Source organism: Bombus bifarius, unplaced genomic scaffold (assembly GCF_011952205.1).
Source record: "Bombus bifarius isolate JDL3187 unplaced genomic scaffold, Bbif_JDL3187 scf7180000007996, whole genome shotgun sequence".
NCBI lineage: Eukaryota > Metazoa > Arthropoda > Insecta > Hymenoptera > Apidae > Bombus > Bombus bifarius.
In genome coordinates this window covers 682,480-701,517 of record NW_022884376.1, presented here as the reverse complement: position 1 = coordinate 701,517, position 19,038 = coordinate 682,480, and the positions used below count along the sequence as shown (strand labels likewise).

Genomic DNA, 19,038 nt, shown 5'->3' with positions numbered 1-19,038 from the left:
GACGAGACCCGTGATCGCGTAACGCTCGCTCGTAAATTTCCTGCAGGAACAGCTTCCTAGCAGAGAAAATCTCTGTCCTAAGAAAACGTTCCTCTAACCAGAGAGTACGATGGCAACGTTGCTGTCTCCTCGCGCGTTCGTTCCGGCCCACCCGCTTTATTATCCGGTGCGAACGTTTCTTTCGATTAGGTAATTCGGTTAACGACAGGCCTGTCGCGTGAATTTTCTTTTTCCATTCGCCGAACGTGCGGAATTTTTTCGCGTCGCGAAAATTCTTCATTTCGGAAAATCACGGAAAAAAACCGGACGACCACCGATCTCCACCAAGGAATCGCTGCCGGCGACAAAAAAATTGCATCGCGTGGAATCATTTTTGCCGGTGATCGCGCAGTTGCGCAGTTGCGCAACTGTCGTGACCGACCACGAGCGAAACATTTTTCAACGCGCTTCGTTAATTCTCGGATTTCACAAAGCTGTTTTGAACTCTGACCAACGCGCGAATGTACAACGAACGTGGCGGTGCTTTGTTCGCTTTCTTCTGCCCCTTTTCCCTTTCTTTTTTCCATCTTTTCATTCGCCGAATACGATGGGAACCAAAAATGGTCGACCGTCACGGAAAGAGAGGAAACGTTCCTACAGCGACCGCTCGTTTTTCATCGCTGCTCCCGCCGCGTTCATCGTCGCAAGATGTTATTCTTTCGTTTCGCCGCGTATTCCCGGTAATTGTTACATTTGCGTTGTGATAAATCGCAGCTGTCGCCAACTCCGGGCAACAACGGTGCCGCCCTAGGGATTTTATCTCTCGTGCAACGCGCACGAAAAATGTAAACGTTGCACGATGCTCGGCGAACGTTCTTCTTCCGCGCAGCTTCGTCTCGTCTAGTCGCGTTCCTTCGTTCGCTTCGATGCCGCGGCCAACGATCCAGCAAATCGAGGCGAATTCGAATTAACGGTCATCCGAGGACGCTGAAAATGACCACGACGTACGAATCGATTTCAAGAGGAGAGTTACTGGAGTCGCGATGTTGGGAACGAGGGAAGCGGAAAATTCCAAAGCAGTGGACAACGACAGCGCTTGGATCGGGAGGACGGCCAATTGTAAGGATGGAAAAAGAGGAGGAAGCGGTTAAAATATGGACGTTAAGGCGAAACTATCGTAAATCGTCGGGGAACGTGGTGGAGTCGAGTGGAGGCGGAGGAAGAAAAGACGGAGAAGAAGAGGCGAAAGAACATGCTCGCAGCAGTTTAGTTGATTCTCTGATCACGAATTCAATTCTCGCTCGAGTTTTTGCTCCTTCTCGCGTTACGTTTCAATTAAACGCGAAACGAAGCTGACTGTCCCGGGCGGAGCGTTGGCGTGGCGCGACTGGCGAAATTAGGTTTTCGCTGGAAGCGACGGTTTCGCGTCCCACCGATCGCGGTTATCGCGCCGAGCAATGCCGAGCGCCGCGTCACGTTTCTACGCGTCGAGTAGCATCTGCGATTATTTACGTCGCGTGACGTATCGCTGCAGAGAAAGCCCGTGCATTTGCCGCGAGTTCCGTGATTGCGCACAATGCGCACAATACGCCACGGACGCCGTTATCGCGTTGCAGTTTATAGTTGCTAGCGTTACCGTTGCTGGTTGCTAGTCGCCACGCGGCCCGTCCGACCACCGACCAACCGTCCGATCCTTTCCCCTTGCGCCGTTTAATTTTCTCCATTACCGGCCTCGCTTCTAGCATGCATCGCGATCGTCGCGCTCCACCCGCTCGTTCCCTTCTTTTCATTTTATCTGTATCAACGCGGATCTAATGGAAATCGAGTTTCTACACGGTCGACCTCGCCGGTTTATATTCGATGGCTTGACCGCGGAATCTCGAGCGGAAGGATCTTAAAGTTCAACGTTCCTATTAGATAGCTTTGTAATAGCAAAAAAAAGAAAAAAGGGTGGTATACGCTTGGTCTATCATATATTTAAGTTCGAATTTTCTCGGAATAGTATAAGTTGTAAATTGAAGGTATAAACTAAGAATCGTAAGAGTGCTGGGAAAAGGGAAAGAGAGAGAGAGAGAGAGAGTGTGTGTGTAAGTAAGTAAGAGTGCATGCCTTGGTGACGAAAAGCTAAATGAGTAAAGAAGTGGGAGAAGGGTGCGAGAACAAGACGTACGACGATATTGTAGTCAATTTTTGCATCGGGTATTGCTTGTTAAAATAAAACTAAACTTCACTTCAAATAGAACAATCCTTTCTTGTCCTTACTCTGGACTATTTGAGATACTACAGCTCTTTTACCCCAATATATTCCTATTATACGAAACGTTTTGAAATTCGATTAGCATCGTCGCGCGACGCTCGTCTATCGTCGTTATACTGGACGATTTTGAAACGAATTTGACAAAAATACAGGGTAGTTGGTAACTGGTGGTACAAGCGGAAAGGGTGTGATTCTACGCGAAAAAAGAAGTCGAAGATATAGAATAAAAATTTTTCGTTTGAGCTTTCCACTTGTACCACCAGTTACCAACCACCCTGTATATGGAAACTACAAGATATCCGATACAAGTATCAGCTATCCGTATACGTGTACGCATGTACGTATTAGATATGTGGCAGAGTGGCGTATTTTGCGACACTCTGTACGCGACAGCTCGACGAAGAATCTTAGAGCGGAATAGCCACATAGCGGGACGGTGGTGAAAGGCAAACTCGGCGCGCAGACAATTTTTGAGCGAACAAGCGACGTTTCATTCTGATTTTCCGCGTTTCGCGAAATTTCAGCGCTGCACCTCGTCGACCAAGCGCCGCTCGGCTAATTTTCTCATTAGGAAGTTCCCTTTGCATTTAAATAAGACACCGGTGCCTCTCTTCCAGTTCGAACGGAAAACGCGCGGGGCTACGTGTTTCGGGGAAATATTTATGCATGGCGGTGTGAATAGTTGCCCGTTTCAAGGAAAACTTGTAAATTTACGTCTACAATTTCGCCGGCTCGCGAAAATTAACGCGTACCGCGCGCCGAATTAGCTTTTTACTCGATTACGCCGGGAAACGTCGAATCTACGCCCCGAAGAAGAAATTCCGACGAACCTCGCGTGGAATAACGGATAATCGGGTAAACCTCTAAATCACCCTTTTAACCGGAATCTTGGCCAAGGAGCGGCCACCGGTTTCGCGAATTTCGTGCGTCGCGATTGAAATAGGTTAGCGAGCCCGGAGTTAGAGACAAGAGTCTAAGAGGAATACGACTGATTAACGGGGGCGAATAGCCAGAAATTTCAATTAGGACCGTCCAAGCTTTACCCGATTGTCGTTCAAACTGGCAAACTTTGCCACGTCGATAAAGTTCGTACGTTGGCTGAAACGATGGGCAAACGGTGAAAAGCTACACCGGCCAGCGTATTATTCATATACAGCCAGAACCGTTTTACCTGTGAATCGCAGACTGGTTTCTCGCGTAACTGGAAATCGGCCGATCGATCGATCGACTCGGTCTCGATCGATCGAGATGACAAACGCTTTGGACGCCGATGTACGAACGACCGCAGTGTCGGGATGTACTTGGGCAGTTTGAAAAAGCGTCGAGGCGACAAAGCTTGCAAACGCGACCTCGAATTAATTACCGGTACGTCCAAGTTGACAGTTAGATGGGTCAAAGTTACCGAATATCGATGCAACCTATAAAGCAATCGTCGAATGGTTTTGCCGCGGTGCAACGATTGCAATTCATAGGTGTGCACCGGTATTGGATCGTTTAATGGACAGACGGCGCGAGCACGGGCAGGCCAGCGATTTTCGAACGAACGGCTAACCGCCGGAAACGAAAGAAATTGATAAACTTAACCGGCAGCCGTGTAACGCGGTGAAACGACCGCGAGGATGACGGGTCTCGGATCTCTGTCGAACGAACGTCGATGCTAGACCAGGTACGCAAAAATCGCCTACGTCGGATCATCGGTCGACGAAACGCTGCCTGTTTGCCAAGCCTACTCGTTCCGTTCGTTTGTTTCTGGTTTGCGGTGAAACATTCGGATAACCCTGATTACCGAGTCACTGGCAATCATTCCGAGCTGTTTGCTCGGCAGTTTTCCCCTCCGCGAATAGCTTCGCCAAACCGAATCGAGCCAAATGAAACCAAACTAAACCATCGTTGGTTGCCCCGGAAAAGGAGGTCAATGCGACACGAGCACGCCTATGAAATCGCACGACGTCGCCCCGTTTCCCATATCTCCCCCGTATCACCTCTAGGGTCTTTACAACGAACCCGTCAAGTTAGGCTATAGTTGGGCTGCTTTACGACACGGACGCGAGAATCTGTCGTTCTTCTTAATTTTTAATTTTTACCAATTTTCTACTTTTTACTATATTTTCTCGTCGAAGCCGGAGATCGAGAAATTACTTTGTTACTGTCATCGAATTCTACGTCTATCCTAGCTAGTCACTAGCTTTTCCTAAAACCTTTAACACGATATATCGGTATATCGATGATGGACACTGAATTTTCCCTCGGGGCTGACGCTCACTTTCGCCGTACTTGGAGGCGATTTGATGGGTAGATGCTCGTGAATTAAGAAACCGTCCGAGGGGATAAGACCGCCATCGTTTCGTCGATCGGATCAACGCGCGCGTTTCGATATTTCTTCCAAAGACGCCAACATTTTTTAACGAATTTAACGATGTCCGCTCCGCGTTAATTCGCAGCCAATGTCGCTTATTTTCCTCGACTAAATCGGAAAGCAGAGTGGTTTTTTTTAGAATGGAAGAAGCGATGTTAGAGGAGCTCGAGCGTCGAGCATCGTTTGAGAGGGACTCGCGCGGTTCTTTCCACCTGGTTAACTTTCGCCCCTCGTATCACGGCCTTTCGCTCGCCAAAACTTCACGCTCGTCTCCTTCGCTCTTTTTTTCTTGCCGGTTCTCGAATCGGTCGACTATCCCCTCGTAAAATCCTTCGCGCGAAATGCGTAAAACAACTGGAAAATGTCTGCTCGTATTGTTCGAACGTCGAACGGTTTTCGATACCGCCGCGTCTCGCGCTTACCTACTCTGCTTCGCACCGACTGTACCTGACACGGGCTGACCCACTGACGAAGTCCACTCCCGTCAATTACCAGCAGTTCTGCCTCCGTCTCTCCTTTGGCCGATATACGCGCATCCTTACCACCAGACTGCGGATATCGATGCAAATTCGTATTTTTACAAAGTAAAAGAATCTTTACGTTCTTAAATTTCTCGCGAATACATAAAAATCCACCGAGTATTTATCACGAAACATTCGCCAATTTTCTTATCCAAATTTGGACGTAGGTTTCTCAGCTGTAATCGGTATTTGTGCTATCAACAGTATTGCGTTTTTCGGCCGAATAAATCTGCTGCTGCTCGTGGAACATTACTCGACCGAGGGCAGATTCGAAGGTGCGGGACATGGCCGCGTAAACACGGAGAACGCATTGTCGAGAAACTCGACGTAACGACGCTAAACTGCAATTTGTCGGAGCGCTTAATCGCGACTGCCTTCCACGTTCCAGCTTTTACGATCCGTTGCCAAAATTTTGCCAACTAAGGTGCAACGTCGAACGAAAGACGGACGTAACGCGATTAATTAGCGGACGTCGCGTACGAAATTGCACGGTACACAGGTACGCACGGTTGCGCATTTGCGAACGTACGCGTGGTTATCGGTCACTATACCGCGTAATTTCGACACGAGTACGCTTCTGTTCCGTTTCGCGCATGCACCGACGCGTTAACTCACGGAGCATTCCTCCGCAACCGTCTTAATTGCTTCAAGATTCTTGCGCGGCGCGCAACTATGAAAGGAATCCACGATTCCGGAAGGACGCCAGAACGATAATCAGCTGTATACCCTTGGCGCTGCCACGACTCTCGCGATTTCAATTCTCGTATTCACCACGCGTTCGTAATTCATATTTCGTCTTCGAATTCGGATCGTCGATCCAAGTTCCCGACGGACGACGAAGAATTGCGAAATAATTTCAGGTTAAACGCAACCATAGGACCGAAACTTCGAATAAGAGCGCGAAGCGCGTTCGACGTTCAAGTTGCGTTGCTTTCAAACCAGAATGTTACGCGTTTTATCGCGTGAACGAAGGATAAGTCGACGTTGGTGGAGACGTCGACGAGCGATTTTCATGCGGCAGGATCGCAAACCGCCACTTGGAACGCTCGAACGTTATTTTAAATACCGATTGACAGAGACAGGCGTGAGAGAGAATAGCGGGCCGATCAACAGGCTAAGTGGTAGGCAGGTTCGTAACGAGGCCGACCACGATCATGCATGTAAATTACACACGCGATTTCACCGTCTTCTGGCGTAGTCTCAGAAAATGCGCCCCTCCGATCCACGCTCCTGCCTTTTGTTCGCGAGCTCTCCGCGTTTTCCCACGATTCTACGGAGAGAGGGTGGCTTTTGCTTTTCGCCATCGGGTCGAAGACACGGCGAGACCGCGCGATTCCGTAAACCGCGCCGAGTTACGAGTTCGTCGCGCGAACGACGTCGCAACGGAAACGTTCGTTCCGTCGTAATCACAGATCGTATCTTAAACCATAGATTGGAATTTAAATCGCGGAGCTTACGCCGGCTCGAAAGCTTATCGGAAATACAAAGGAACGCGCGAGTTATGCGTTATAGCGTTGCGAGAGCCATTTCGGTAGCGCGTCTCCCCGGAGAAAATGGAGAGCACGAAGAACCAAGTGGAATGGAGTTTACGGGTGTTGGGCGATTTATGGTCACGCGTCGTACGTTCGTATACGCGTGTATCGCGTTTCCCGTAAAAACGAGGTTGACACGTTTCTCTTTCCCCTTTTTTATCGCGTCTCCTCGCTGCTCGCTACTAAATAATCCAGTTTAGTTACCGCCGTGGTATTTTTCTTTTCCGCGACCGTGACGCGCGATGTCCCTCGAAGCCACCTTCTGCCGCCGCTTCCGTAACCCGTGGCCCGCGAGTTCTTTCTCGAGGTCGCCGCAACAAATTACCTTGTCACGATAGAAAAGGTAATTTAAAGTCGCGATAATACGAAACGCACGAGCGATTACACGGTGGCAATTAGTTGGCTCACGGCAGCGGTAATCGACCGGCCGTTTGCCCTCACCGAGTCGATTAATTCGAGAAATAGCAAGATCGATCTCGTTTTCGCTTACTGGCATTCTTTCGGCTCGTTCGGCTGATATTTGTCTCCGGGGAAAGCGAAAACTGTACGGACGGTAACGCGCATGATAAACGACGAGTTAGACCTTTATGGGACACGGAGGGATTTACGCGGACGTTAGAGATGGATACGTCCGACTACGGTCGCATCGTTTCCTAGCGCGTTAATTCAACGCGCGTCCGCGAAGCCTTTGCGCCTATATTTACATTAACGTTTTACGTTTGCTCGATACGCTTCGATATAGATCGGGGGGTTATCTCTCGGTCGAACAGCTCCATCGATCGCGGCTACTCGAAACCATCCGTACAGCCGACCCAATGACGTTTTCAAGCGTCGAGCGTGACGATCGAGGCTCGGCAAATAATTTATCCCTGCTCGTTCGACGACACGATCGATTTACTTTTTCGCTTCTGGCGAGAGGAGATTGCGTTCGCGCGTGTATTCACATCGAAGTGAGAATCGAGGGGAGTTTGTCACGAATACGAACGAATTGGTCACGGGGGTGCAGCAGGCCTGACGAATACACCGTCGTCGACAAATAGTCCGCCACTCGACGATGGTAACTGCCGGACAGGAGCAACCGACGAGGCTGCGTACCTCGATTTCTCCGCGTTCTCTGCGACGTCGTACGACCGATATACGTCGGTTCGCGTATAGATACACTCGCCGGTAGCGGTAACGCCGACTCTCGGCTCTTCGCGATAGTCCGTATTTCGCCTTAGATGTATATATACACGCGTTAAGCGCCTTTACCACCGTAACGATAAAGGCTACTTAACATTTATTCGCGTTGCTTGTACCAAGCTTCTCCGACATCTCGTTATCGTGACGTTTGCACGGGAGTCACGATAAAATACAGCTCGGTAGAGAGATAACGATCCACGGGCCGTTTGGATGTTTGGATAAAATATGAGGATCGGATAGCGCGAAGTCGATGCAATTTAGGGGTATGGGTGCGTAGTTTGCCCGAGCAACGCCAGTCGAACACGCGCTTGTATATATGATAAACAACTGGAACGCGTGACGCACGCGAAATTCAAAATTCATTTAGCTCGTGAAGCGCGTCGGTATGTCGATACGCGAGGCGTGGAGTTTCTCGCGTGCATCGCTGCACATTTATGCAGAGCGTGCAACGAGACAAACTGAACTCCCTCGGTTGCCTGCCTCCCTGCCTCCCTACCTGCCTGCCTGCCTGCCTGCCTGACTGCCTGCCACCCTGCCGTTGGCTACATGCCGTCACTATATATGAATACGTACCGACGTTCATTCGATTTCAGCCTCCTAAACGGGCAAGTCGCTTCGTACGCGCCCTTCCGACATTTATACGACCTAACAAGCTCCACTTCCGATACTTTCCTCTTTCAGCTTCTACCGATTGCGCTTTTATTCCGGCTCTTTTTTTTTTGGCACAGTTCTAACACACCGTCGAGTATACGCTCGTCGCCTTATATTTCTCGCAAACGGACCACGAGGCACTCGTAAAGCGCGTAAATAACTTGCGACGGTAGAGTAGATGCGGAAAATGCGTGAAAATAGAAATATACCGAATACGGTTACGATTACGGTTCGTTCGAAGCGCGTTAACGTTCAAGATGTACGAGTTCGAGCATGGAAAGTACATCGAGTATGCGTGTTTCGTTGGCGAAGCATACTTTACCCGTACAAGGATATTCCATTTTGCCATTGATCAAAAAAATTACGAGAAATTTGTCGCCGTGTTTCAAGAGCGTTATTTTTCTACCTGAAGCGCGTAAGCAAAGACTCGACTCGACTTTTATAAAACGATTTGTCGCGCGAGTCGTCGACGGTGTAAGCAACGTCGCCGCTTAATCTTCTCTCTCGAACGATTCGACGAACCGAGCAACGTTTTGTTATAATCGCGTGGGAAACGGACGAGAAGCCCAGGGATTATTAAACGGCGACGCATTAGAGGCAGGCAAAGTGACCACGAGCACGCAACGGTCAAAGTAACGTTCGTTAGTGCTCGCACCTGTTCGCACACTATCGAGTCATTTTCATCGAAGCAACGACCAACTCGGAGCGATCGATCGTCGACAGGAAATTGTAGTTTCTTTTCTTTACCACGTGTCTGATGCGATAGTCTCGTCGAGAGGCGGATAAGGGGCTGCCGACATTGTCAGAGAATATGCTCCGCTTCGATTCAGATCGCGCTGTTTCACGATGATTCGCGAGTTTCGCGTACTTTGCTCGAAATCGACCGAGCTTTATCGAGGATCCGGATCAGAAGCGAAAGCACCGACCACGGCGGCGAAAGAATCGATGGATCGTTCGATCTGCCAATGTGTGAACGCGATCATAAAACTTTGGATCGGTAGGCGTGGATTAGATATTTCGAGATTTACGTGGATTTACGAGCGTCCGTCTGTGTGCGTATGCACGTACACAGCGCATGGTCGCGCGACGAATCGTCGCGCGATTGGTAACCAATTTAACCAGCACGAAATGGCAGAGCACTCGTGTCGGCTTTGATGCTATTGCGCCACTGGCTCGTTAGAAGTGGTTGCGGTCACGCGATAGTCGGACCATCTAAATCTCTCGCCTTCTACGTTCCATCCTACGTTCCTACGTATTTTACGCGCGAAAGGGTCGAGCTTGTAACGAGTGGAGCGCGGAGTTGCGAGACCGATCGAATCGAGGAGATTTTGTTCGATCGAACGTGAAACGCAAACTCGCGACGCATACGCCCGCTAGGTTAAGGAATGCCTTTGCGAGTAGACGTTTCGAATGCGACGATGCAAAGTCGCACGGTCGAACGGCGTCGTGAAAGCAAACGGTGTCGTGCAACGCTTTAACACAGGAGGATGCAATCAGTGTTTACCGACGGGCGTAAAAGCCGAGCGAAGCTTACCGTGGAAAAAGAACGAGCAGGCTGCTCGATCGGCTTTCATTCCGTGCGAGAAAACTTACCGTGGAATCTTTCCTTTTATCCGCCATTTATCTCGTTCATCCGAGTATACTCGCCATTCGCCATGCCAGCCAATCGAGTCTCGCGAATTTAACGCTCCTCGTCGTTACGAACGCGAGACTTTTTTTTCTTCTTTCGCAGGTTTTCGAATAGAAAACTCGCGGTTCGTTCGTTGCGCGAGACGCGGGCTTGCCCGATACAAAAACCGGAATCGTTCTTTCGTCGCGTACTCCGCGACACGTAATAAACGAATTTTCTCGCTCGCTCAGGAGGGTATTATTAAAACGATGTCCGTATTTTTCAACCTCTTGCGTAACACGGTCCAACCATTAAGTGGAAAATGTCTGGTTCGTAACCGAGTCTGTGACTCGGCTCGGAGGGGTCACCGTAAACTTTCCTCCACTTAGCAGCCGCTTCTCTACCAACTCTTTTTCCCTCACTTTTTGCGTCTCTTTCCTCCTTTGACAGTCGAAGGCTACCGTTCGCGCGTCTCAACGTCTCGCAGTCCTACGAAACACACCGTCTCGAACGATTAGAAGTCGCGTTAATGGACGACGTCGCTTGCGCGAAATTCAACGAAGAATCAAGACGGAACGATCAACGACGTCCTTTACGGAACTCGCTCGACCAGCGCCTCTTGCTTTTGTCGCCGTTTCGTTTTCCTTTTTTCGCCCGACGCGAAAACCGTTTGCAGGATACGCGACTCGCTTTATAACGCGTTAGGTTTATCGCGAGAGAAGTCGTTGCCTCGGAACAAAAACGTTTGTCCCAGTTTCGCCGTGGATACGACTGTACGCGTACATACGACGGCTGGAGGACCGCTAACGATTTCCTTCGCAAACTCACCGGATAGCCAGCTTTCCCGCGTATCTAGAGGACTGGAAGTTTCAGGAATTAAGCGGGGAAAGCTACCGTGCCTTTTATCCTTTAAAAGTCGTTAAAGCGAAACGGTTAGCAACGGATAAAATTTCATCGGCAAGAGGAAGAAAAAGAAAGTTAAGCGGAGCGATACAAACGCGAAGGATCGTTGTTTCCTGTTGGTCGTTGCGCTCGACGAATCCCAAAGGCAACGACGTCGCCTCGCTGGACCAACGAAACGTTGCAAACTGCCTAGAACAACCGTTCGAAAGCCAGATTAACATCGAGTTTCGACTTTTCGAAGACTGGCACGGTGCATTGGTCGCTGGTGCAGAAAGCCACATTTATCCATACTCTCGATATAGCCACCCGACGTTGATGGACGAGACGGTGATTGCGATTGAAAAAGTGCTTGGAAAATGGCTGGAACGCGCCATACGTCTCGCGCGGATCTTTTTTCCGCCCCGAGCGTCCGTTTTCATCGGCCGGACAAGAAGCTACCTACGGTCGCCAGCAAATTTCGCAGATTTCCTTTTCCTTTTCTATTTTTTTCTCTCCAGCTTCGTTCGACCGAACGCAAACACGTTTCGACGAGCGAGCACGAATAATCGCGCGGTCGAGACGTTCTCGATTTTCGACGCCTCTTTCGTCCGTTTTTTATTCTCCGGTCATTTTTGTAGTAACTGATGGTTTCTTAGAGTAAGGACAAGTGATGCTGGTAGAGTTTAAAGTTTATGGTATTTTAATGAGTGATATTCGATAACAAAAGGACAGACTACGATATCTTCGCACGCCGACTCACACTCCGTGTCCGTTCAACTCGCACTCTGCTTCTCGACTGACTCTCTGGCCGTTTTAGCACTCTATTGTCTTTTGCTAGGCCCACCGCACGCGTGTTCTGCAGACGCTCGTAACCAGGGTCACGTAGGTCTTTTCGGCAAAGCTATTTACCTGAAGGACCCGGTAATGCATTGATGGAGCCGACAGCGCCTCGGTTCTCGCGACATTGTCTGTAGTTAGCTCGACGTTTCTTGGGCCCTTCTCCCCGATACTACATTTTCGAAGAAAATTCTACGCCGGAACGTTTAATTTCTGATCCGGATACGCGTTGCGCGTACTACGAACGGGAGAATCTTTTCGTCCATCGATTTTCCTTTCTCGCTCCGCTGCTACTCACGGCGAAACGTTATCTCGGTGTGCGACCTTTGGCCGCGTCCGTGCGTTTCCAGACACATTCGGCATTCGAGGTACCACTTTCAAAACATAATACGTCGACGGCGTGTTAAGTACGCTTCGCTTTGCTTTTCCCCTTATCTCGTATTCGGAGACAGCGACGATGTAACGCGCGAAATTTCTATCTACGACTCCAAGCTGGGAATTCTCGAGAAAGGGAGGCCGGGAAAAATTTCGATCGAACAACCACAGATCGGCGAGGCTGGCGAGATTTTTAGGTTTCTCCGAGCGTCTTTGATTCTCGCCGACGCCGAGTTTTGTAAATGGCGAACGTTCTTTCGAAAGGCAAAAGAGGAAGAGAGAGAGAGAAAGGAGGAAAGTAGATCAGGCTAACGCGAGCCCTTCTTTTAACGAGTGGAACGCCGTTTTTCGACGTTATATCTTTTTCCAGCCTACCGTGGCAGATGAGAGCTTTCAGCCAAGTGGAAATTGCGATAGCGCGGATTTCGCGGTCGCTTTACCGTCCACCTTGCAACCGTCCCGACCTCGGGAAACCTACGAAAACCGACATAGATCGGATCGCGATGGTAAAATGTGCCTAGGCTTTCTTCGTCTCGGAGAACGTCGTTTTCGAAGATCGATAAACGATGCAACGATAAACCGCAACCGATGCGATTGCTATTGCGATCGATCAGCGTTACAAAGTTGCGATATAAAGTTTCGAAGCATCGACGAACCGTCATTTTTCTGCCTCGCGGCCACGTTCGAGGCTTTCCTCTCAAAATATGTAACGCAATTTTTCCTCTTTCCTCCGAGCGGATGAAAGGAGACTCGAGAAAGCTTCTTAACCTGAAACTGTTTTTCTTTGCTGATAAAACGTCGGTGATTTTTTCCGAAACTATATCTCTCGAATACCGCGAGAGATAGAGTTTCTATTTACGGTAAAAACGGCTGCTGGTATTATATCTATATCGAACAGACCGTCTAGCTAGCAGTCGTTTCCTCTGAAACGTCGAAATCCAAGCCAACGTGGAAATTTGCGTCGAAAGACGAGCGGAGTGGTTCTTAGTTGGCTGGTTCTCGCTGGAAATTTCGACGACTTTGCGCGAGGCGCGAAGTCGGACGGAGGTGTGCGCGCGAGAAGTAATCGCGGCAGGCAAAGCCACTCGAAAATATCGCGGCGAAAGAAAGCGAAGTAGGTAATTAAAGAAGAACCGGCGGATTCCTGGATGGGCGCTCTCGCGGCTGTAACGTTCGCTTGCCGTGACATTCGCGTTTCGTGGAGGAACGAGGCGCGGGAACGCGAACGAAAAGTACTCGAGCCCGATGGCGAACCCGTGGCTAGAACGTAACGCGCTCGAACGCCGGGAAAGGGAGAAAATCTTCGGCGAGTTCTCGACGCTTTGGCTTCCGTAGACGAGCCGGAAGACAAATATGCTCGAGGACGAGCTCGACGAACTCTTCGCAGAAGACGAGTCGCTTTAAATTCAAAAGTAACTATTTGCGCCCTCGCTTGTTTGCGCTTAAATTAATTTGCGTTAACGGCTCGAATTTGGCGGGTCAAGCGCTGCTTTTCGCTCTCCCGCTTTTACGCGGCCAAACGTTTTATCGCCATCTTCCTTCTCCATCGAACCGTTTACTAGCCGCTGTCCGCGTGGTGGACGCGCGATCGCGTACGGTAAGAGGCGGCGATGAAACAGATTTACTCTCACTTACGATCGGCCAAGGCATTCCCCTCTCGGCTGGAACGGCGCCAGGTTTGGGTAGAAACAGCCGTTCCAGGTCGGACGAATTCCAGCGATCGGTCTTCGCCGTCCCCTTTAAATTACCTTAGCGCGTCGTCCTTCGTGGATCGCGCGCTTATCGCTCGTTCCCTATCTCCGGAATTAATCCGATCGGCTTCGGAGACTTTGCCGGGAAAAAGCGTTCGCAAGAAACGACGCAGACGGAGAATAGGAACGGGCCGCGCGACGCGTCGAACCTTCTCCTCTACCTCTTTCGTCGCGGAATCTTTCCGAGGGAAGCATCGTCCGCGCCTTTCGTTCCCCATGATTCGATATCGGGCTACGTGGCGAACGTTGGACCGTTCGCTTTCTTGTTTCCCGTTTCCGGACTCGGACGAGCAACCAATCTGGATCGGGCTTATCGATCTCGAGTGCCGTCTCGTTTCGTTTACGGGATAGCGATCGAATTCGCGAAACGATTTTTCACGACGAGGGGACGGGCGAACATCGGCCATAAGAGCGGATGATTAACGAAATCACTCGCGCGCGAAAGCGTCGATATCGAACGGTGTCAGCGCGACAATTTCGTTGCGCGAAAATATACCGGCGAACAATGAAGAAGAACGAGGGAGAGAGAGAGAGGGAGAGAGAGAGAACGAAAGAGACGGCCATGCCATGGATGAGGATCGAGGAGACAGGGCAGAGACGAGGGCGGAGAAAACAATGTCCAGTCTCTCTGTTGCCGCATAACGATTGCGTTAATTCGTTGGCTCGGCCGCGACTATCTAGAGAGGCAGAAACGAGCGTCGCGTGCAGCCTTCCTCTTATTCCGCAGCGGTGCATTGTGAACGGTGCACGAGCGACAAACGCGAGCACAACAAAAGCGTCGTTGCCGTCGGAGAGAAAGAGAGCCGACACAGCCGTGGAAAGAGGGTAGCGAGACTGTCGTGAGACTCGTAGCGGTGCCGCGAAATAAAAGAGAAGTCGCGAAAAACGAAGGACGGAGGTCGGAGGTCGGAAGACGCGACGAGGCTACTCCTATTCCCGGTAAAACGAGTACTAGAAGTTGCGAACACGAGATCTTTCCACCGCAACGCCCGTTTTCGGTTCGACAACGAACCCCACGCCTCTACCTGTTCTCTACTCGGTCGATTCTTCCCCGCAGATTTCTCTTCCACGATGCTCGGCGTCTATCGATACCGCTTACCAAACACGGATAACGCGCACTTTGGTGTCGCGGAGAAGCGACACGATCACCGCAATCTCGCTCGATTTTCAGCACGATCGAACCGGTATCGAAAGATCTCTCGTAATCGAGCGGAGCGATCGCGACGCTCGAGCCTCCGAACCTGGATCAAAGTTTAACACCGAACCCGATAGCTGTCTCCCGTACTCCGCAGTGTCCGGTTTACGCGATCGTTACACCAAGGCTGCTGCATAATGTATGCGCTTCCGCGCGCCGCGATCGCTAATTCGCGCTTAATCGAGTAGCGTGCGTCGCTCGCGCGATTCTCTCGGCTCGCTGTTGCACGCCTCTCGTCGTCTCGTTTAAATTTTCTCGTTTTGCGATCGGAGAAGCGGTCGCTCGAATTCGTAATCGACTAGCGCGCGCGTGTAACGCGATAACGTCAGACGGATATCTTTATATCGAATTCAAGGAACACCGTCGTTTTAAAAATGTAAAAGGAAACTGGAAAATATAGGACGATGGCCGGCTCGGACTCCGCGCGTCAAGAGTATCGTTTGTTTATACATTTTACATTCGCGTCGGACGAACGAGAAATATCACCGTTATTCGCGAAACGCGAACACGCGGCGAACAACGATAGTAGAATTTAGCAACAACGGCGAAATATTTTGGAAAAAATAAATGTTTCCGCCCGGGATCGAACCGGGGACCTTCCGCGTGTTAGGCGGATGTGATAACCACTACACCACGGAAACTGGTTGAGAGCGGTAGAAATCTTTGCGAATTTCAGGTCGAATTTAACCCTTCCTAAACTTCCTTTCGTTGATCGTGGAACGTTGCTTTAACGAAGCGGATAATAAGAGCGAAACGCGCGCCTACGCTGTCTATCCGTGTAGGAGTCGCTGTACGAGTGGGTGTAAGCAGTAAATGCGGTCGCGGGGGTATTTTATGTCGCATGAAATTGAAATGTCACGGGCGTCGTTTCCGTATCTGATAACAAAGCGCAATAACACACACGACCGCGCAATAATGCACACGCGTGTATGGCCCACCTACGTGCTTATCCGACACGCACGAGCCGGATAATATCTAATTTCGGATAGAAAATAAAGCAGACAGAGAGAGAGAGAGAGAGAGAGAGAGAGCAAAGCCATCCGATCTCTGGCCACGCTTTCAGAGAGTGTCGAAAAATGTTCAACGAAACAGAGAACCGGTACGTATCGCAGGATACAGGTTAATGGAAGTCGATAGCATGGCTCGTTTAATTCATTCCGCGACCATTGCTCGGTGCCGTATACCTTTTCCGTAAACGTTGCGTAATTACCGCAAAAAGTAATCTAACTCGAGACCTCTGGTATAATTAAACTAACATCACGGAATGTTACAAGTTGCGGGTTACGAACATTGCAAATTGTACAACAAACTCGCATCATCTATCTCGTATCGAGCGGATCGGTACAGCTCGGCTCGATTTGGCCAGATTCGACGTTAGACGATGGCTGCGCTTCGACACACACGTGCGCTCGTCTCTCCGCTTCTCTCGTTTGCCTTGAAATATTCACGGTTTAATCGAAACTTTCGTCTTATCGTTAGAAAACGGGCTCACGGATTGGCTGTCAGTCGATTCGATCCAGCGAAGCTGTTCGAAGGATGACGGGGCTGCGAACTCGTAGTCCGAGCGCTAACCCGAGCACTCGTTTGGCCAAGTCGTTCGAATCGTCGCGAAAAATCTTCGTGCCAGAAAATCGACTTTTGACGATCGCAGCGAACTTTCGCGATGTTTCGAAATTGAGATTCGATCGACGATCTTCTTCCCTTTCGGAGCGAGGAGCTTGGTCGCATCGACCGTCGGAGGTTTCCTCGACGCGGCGAGGGTAATAGAAACGAAAAGATCCAGAGCAAAGCTTATTACGTAAAGATTATTACGTTCCTTGGAGAACGGCTGACAGGGGATGGCCGAGATGAGAACTTTTGAAAAATGACGATGACCTGGTTACGAGAGGACGCTTGCCACTCGCGAAAATTTATTACCAGCTTCAAAATTTATCATTCCGCTGGAACGAAAGCATTCTCAAGTTTTTGTTTGTTTAACGAAGTTAAATTTCCTCGGAAATATCGATCGCGGACCAACGTGAACGCGTTTACGCTTCTTCGCGTTACAATTTTTCCGCTAATTACGCTTAACGAAAAGATCTCCGCCCGATGTCGTTCGACGCGATAACCGTTCGTCCAAGGTTCCTTTCAACCGGACGTTCGGATAGCGCGATACCGGGTCGATTCGTTTATCGAGAACTTTCGGTACTCGCTTCGTTTCGCTGGCGCTGGTTTTTCTCGCGCCGATCGATTCGAGCGGAAATTATCGAAATAAAAAATAAACGAGAAATCATCGAGACAGGATGGCTGGTCTCGCGTCGATAACAAAGTGGCGGTAAAAACGAACGGCGCGACGATTTACACGCGAATTTGTTACGTCGCGTTCTCTCTGTTCACCGAGCAGCGAATAATTTAGACGCGTGAAATTATCGCTCGATGTTCTCTGGTCGAAGTGGGTGCCGCGAGAGCGAACGAACGCGAGTTCCGGCGAGTCGGGTAGCCGTGGCCGTTTTGTCGTTTTACGAGCGCGGTATCGGCCCGCTTTCTAATAGAAGGGCGGCCGAGGAAGGGCGAAACTGGTGCGCGGCAATCAACGGGAAATTTATAACGTAAATCGGCTTCGGTTACGACATAATTCTCTCCGACTGGCGATGCATTAAAACGGACGCATATTTGCGGCGACTGTTTCCTCGTAGCTGCATTAAAATATTGATTAACGCAACGCTGCGGCAACCGAGCGCACGCGGGTCAATGCAAACGGTTTTGCTTAATTAATTAATCGGTCGCGCCACTTTCCCTAATGAATTTGTCGCGCAACCAGGAATTTCCTAGAATCGTTCGATGTTGCCTCGCGGCTTTTTACCAAACAATTTCCACCCTACCGTCGATCGATCGTGTTTTATATTCTCTCCCGTCTTTTTTTTTTTTCTTTCTTTTTCTCCTTTTTTTTTTTTGTTGGAACACGTCGATATACCGATGGAACCGTAGCGCGACTCGTTAAAAGTAAGCACGGTTTCTGACCTGCAAACCCGACGAGGATGTTGCAGTGTGTCACCGATAACACGCGCGCGCATTTACCACAGCGAAGTTACTACAGCGAGAGCTAGGAAATTTTAGACTACCGACTCGAACGGTTAAAGGTCAAGATGAAATTTCGGTCAACGATGAACGAACTCGTCTGCGATTCACCAAGATGATTCGAGATTCTGACGTCAACGAACGAAAGAAGCGGCCGAAAAGGAATCGGGTCAGGACAGAAATAGACGTATGTGCGTGATTACAATGCACGTACGTCGCGGCAAAACCGTCACGCGGATGTACTTTCGCGTTCGCTCGCTTCGAATCTCTTCGTTCGTGCGTGTACGGACGAACCGCGAACGAGAAGCGGTTCGCGTCAAGTTCCTTCGTTTCCGTAAATGTATCGTCCCACCAGACGTATCCCGATAAATTCGAACGAATTCGTTGAATCTATACGAAACTGTTAAAGTGGTTACCACTTCTAAGAAAACTCTACATCTGGTCTTTTTAGTTTTCTCAAGCACCGAAGCCATCGACAGCGCGTAGACGAAAGACTGCGACGAAGACGGACCATAAACGGTAGACAGGCGACGTTGCCTTCGGGGTTTTTCAGTTATTGGGTGACACAGCTAGCGTGCGGATCTGGACCAGCTCAAATTGTATTCTCGCTTATAGTTACACTTCTATTTAAATATATTTTCTGCCTTACAATTTATCCACGAGTTTTTTCTGTTTACACATCGAATAACCTCGACAGAAACAAATCTTTCCTCTTTCTCTTTATTCTTCTCTCGTGCGTTTGTGCATTTCGAGCAAAATGCGAACCGAGATAAGCGACTGGGGGCGGGTTTGTCGGAGTTGAAAACAAAATCGTAACGGTAAAGGGTCGAAAAAGGCAAGAGGAGAAGGAAAGG

The 19,038-nt window shown here is 49.7% G+C and overlaps 1 protein-coding gene and 1 non-coding gene across 2 annotated transcripts in view; one reads left to right on the top strand and one right to left on the bottom strand.

Moving 5' to 3' along the window:
* Positions 1–19,038, top strand: part of LOC117205990 — a 60,214-nt gene that overhangs the window by 9,874 nt on the left and 31,302 nt on the right. The gene's annotated exons all lie outside the window — the stretch shown is intronic.
* Trnav-aac lies at positions 15,696–15,768 on the bottom strand. The gene has a single exon. It is a non-coding gene; the product is annotated as a tRNA-Val (tRNA).